At 18.9% G+C, this 5,000-nt stretch overlaps 1 protein-coding gene across 1 annotated transcript in view; it reads left to right on the plus strand.

Annotated features, from left to right (window-relative positions):
* LOC146989309 (uncharacterized) overlaps nucleotides 1-5,000 on the plus strand; it is a 311,632-nt gene that overhangs the window by 1,493 nt on the left and 305,139 nt on the right. The window lies entirely within an intron of this gene.

The raw sequence follows: 5,000 nt of genomic DNA on the forward strand, positions 1-5,000 counted from the left end.
ATCAATATAATATATAAATATATAATATAAATATCTAAATCTCTATATAAATATATATATACTTTAATATATATAATATATTTAATTTTTAATTATTTATTTATTAAATTTTAAATATCTATATTAATAAATATATATATAGATTATATATATAATATATAAATATCTATCTAACTATTACTCATATAAATAAATAAATATATAAAGATCTATATATTAAATATTAAATAATCTCTATAATATATAGATATCATTTAATTTTTCTTTATATTATATCTAAATATACTATATATTATATCCATAATTATATTATATATATATATATTCTAAAATAAATTATATAGAAATAAATAAATCTATATATATATAAATATATCTATATATATATAAATATATATATATATTATATATTTATTTATTTATTATATTATAATATATATATATCTAAATAATATATTATATATAAATTACATATCTATATATATATATATCTCTATACTATATAAATATATATATAAATATATAAATAATATCTATATATATATATCTTCTATATCTATAATAATATATCTAAATATATATCTATATATAGAATCACTAACTATATATAAATTATAGATATACAGATCTATATAAATAATAAATAAATATATATAATATATCTATTATATATATAATATATTATATCATATATATCTATATTTAATGATTATGTATTTTATGTAAATTACTATAGATATTAAATATAAATATCTATATAGATATAAAATTTTAATAATATAAATATATATATCTATATAGATATAAATAAATATCATATATCTATATATATATCTCTATATATATAGAATCTATTAATATATTATATATATATATATATATATTATATATAAGATATATATAAAGATATGATATAAAGATATAATATATTTATATAGCTAATAATAGATATATATATTTATGGATGGATTGTCGGTATTTATTGATATTATGATAGGACTCTATATATTTATAATATATATATCGATATATCTAAAGATATATATATATATATAATAAATATTATATATATCTATATATAATATATATATAGATTAGATATATAGATATCATTATATTAATATAATATAATAAATATATATTGATTTATTTATTTATATAATAAATTCTATATATATATCGAACTATATATAGAATATATAGATATATATATAAGTATAAATAAATAATATCTTTTAATATATAATTATATCAATATATATATATATATATCTATATAGATATATATAAATTTATATAATATTTATGTGTATGTATTTATAATTATATATATATATATATATATATATAATATATATATACAGATATAATATCTAACTCTCTCTATTCAATAAATAATATATAATATATATATATATTATAAATATATCTATATATAATATTATATATCTATTATCAATATATATCGCAATATATATATATTTATTAATATATTATTTACTATATTATAAATATATCTATATATATATTATCTAGTGACTATATAATAGATATAAATATATATATATATATAGCATCTCTATAATATCTATATATATATAGATATATAATAATATATATCTATATAAATATAATATATCTAGTATATATATATATTAAATATAGATCATAATTAATATACTATAATATAGATATATAATAATATAAATATATCATACATCTATATATCTCTATATATAACTTTACTATATATATCTTATATATATCAATAAATATTCTATAAATATATTCTTTACATAATATATATCTATTATATAGAAATAACTTATATAAATATTATCTAGATATAACTATATATTATATAAATATATATTTATATATATATTATATCTAATATATATATATATAGATATATATATATTATAATTAAGTATATATTTCAATATCTATTATAATATCTATCTATATATATAATATTAATAAATCTAGATATTATAAAGATTATAATAATATATAGATATCTAGATAATTATTAGATTAAATATATAATATATATATATCTATATATCGATAGATAGATAGATAGGATAGATAGATAGATATGCTAGATAGATATATAGATTAGATTATATATGATATATAGTACATATATGATATATGGATAGCTATTATAATATAGATATATATTTTATAAGATAGAGATAGATAGTTATATATAGAAATAGTATATATGAAATATATATAGTGATATATATAAAGTATATGATTTGATAAATATATAGATATATATATTATATAGTATATATGTTAGGTATTTGATTTAATGATTATTATAGATAGATCGTAGATATATAGATAGATATATGAGGTCATGGATGTCTGGTAATGATGTGATTTATTATTGAATTTATTGAAGTATGTATGTATGGTAATGGTAATTATTTATTTATGTATATAAATATATAGGTATATAGATAGATAGATATATATAATAGATTTATTATCGCTATATAGATATATGATAAATTATAGAAGATATATATATATCTAGATAGATTATAAATGATATATATATAGATAGATATAGATATTATATATGGATTGGATGGATGGCATGGATTGCTAGTAGATAGATCGATAGGATAACTAGATAGATAGATAGGATAGATAGATCGTATAGATAGATAGGATAGATAGATAGATAATATAGATAGGAAAGATAGATAGATAGATAGATAGATAGATAGAATTGATAGTAGATAGATAGATAGATAGATAGATGGATGGATGGATGTGACTGGATAGATGGTAGTGTATAGATAGATCGATATATAATAGATAGATAGAATAGATAGATAGTATAGATGGATGGTGGATGGATGGATGGATGGATGGATGGATGGATGGATGGAATAGATGGATGGATGGATGGATGGATGATGGCAATCGGATGGATGGATGGATAGATAGATAGATAGATAGATAGATAGATAGATAGATAGATAGATAGATAGATAGATAGATAGATAGATAGATAGATAGATAGATAGATAGATAGATAGATAGATAGATAGATAGATGGATGGATGGATGGATAGTAGATAGATAGATAGGTAAATAGATAGATAGATAGATAGATAGATAGATAGATAGATAGATAGATAGATAGATAGATAGATAGATAGATAGATAGATAGATAGAGATAGATAGATAGATAGATAGATAGATAATCTATGATAGATTTGATAGATAGATAGATAGATAGATAGATAGATAGATATAATAGATAATATAGATAGATAGATAGATAGAATTATAGATAGATAGATATAGATAGATAGATGGAAAAGATAGATAGATAGATAGATAGATGGAAGGATGGATAGATAGATAGATGGATGGATAGATAGATAGATAGATAGATAATATAGATAAGATGATGGATAGATGATGGAGGATAGATAGGATAGATAGATAGATTAGATAGATAGATAGATAGAGTAGATAGATAGATAGATGGATAGATGATGATAGATAGATGATGGATGATGATAGTAGATAGATAGATAGTAAATAGATAGATAGATAGTAAATAGATGGATGGATGGATGGAGTGGATGGATGGATGGAATGGATAGATAGATAGATAGATAGGATAGGTAAATAGTATAGATAGATAATAGATAGATAGATAGATAGATAGATAGATAGATAGATAGATAGTAGTAGATAGATAGATAAGATTAAGATAGATAGAATAGATAGATAGATAGATAGATAGATAGATAGATAGATAGTAGAATAGCTAGATAGAGAGGATAGATAGTAGATAGATAGATAGATAGATTAGATAGATAGATAGATAGATGGATGGATGAGATAATAGATAGAATAGATAGTAAATAGATAGATAGATAGCTAAGATAGATAGTATAGATAGATAGATAGATAGATAGATAGATAGTAGATAGATAGATAAGATTATAGAAGGATAGATAGATAGATTGATAATAGATAGATAGAATAGATAGATTGATGATAGATAGATCGGAATAGAAAGATAGATTGATAGATAGATAGAATAGATAGATAGATTGATAGATAGATCAGATAGTATAGATAGATAGTTAGAAAGATAGGAAGATAGATAGTTAGATAGATAGTAGATAGATAGGAGATAGATAGATAGATAGATAAGATAATATAGAATAGATAGATAGATAGATAGATAGATAGATAGATAGATAGTAGATAGTAGATAGAGATAGATAGATAGATAGATTGATAGATAATAGATAATAGTAGATAGATAGATAAGTTAGATAGATAGGATAGATAGATAGATAGATAGTAGATAGATGATAGATAGATAGATAGATAGATAGATAGAATAGATAGATAGATAGATAGATAGTAGATAGATAGATAGATAGATAGGAGATAGATAGAATTAGATAGATAGATCGATAGATAGGATAGATAGATAGATAGATAGATAAGATTAGATAAGATAGAAAAGAAAAAAAAGATATTAAAAAAGATAGATTTAAGATAGAAGATAGATAGTAGATAGATAGATAGATAGAAATTAGATGGATGGATGGTATGGATAGATAGATAGATTAGAAAAGATAGATAGATAGAGATAGATAGATTAGATAGATAGTGATAGATTAGATAGATAGAATAGTAGATAGATAGATAGATAGATAGATAGATAGATAGATAGATAGATAGATGGATAGATTAGATAGGTCAATAATTAGGGATAGATAGATAGATAGAATAGATAGATAGATAGATAGTAGATAGATAGAATAGATAGATAGATATAGAGATAGATAGAAATAGATAGATAGCTAAAGATAGATAGATAGATAGATAGATAGATAGATAGATAGATAGATAGATAGACTAGTAGATAGATAGATAGATAGATAGATAGATAGTAGATAGATAGGATAGATGGATAGATAGATAGGTAAAATAGATAGATAGA

Source organism: Trachurus japonicus, chromosome 4, assembly GCF_045865225.1.
Source record: "Trachurus japonicus isolate A0001 chromosome 4, Traja_1.0".
NCBI classification, from domain to species: Eukaryota; Metazoa; Chordata; class Actinopteri; order Carangiformes; family Carangidae; genus Trachurus; species Trachurus japonicus.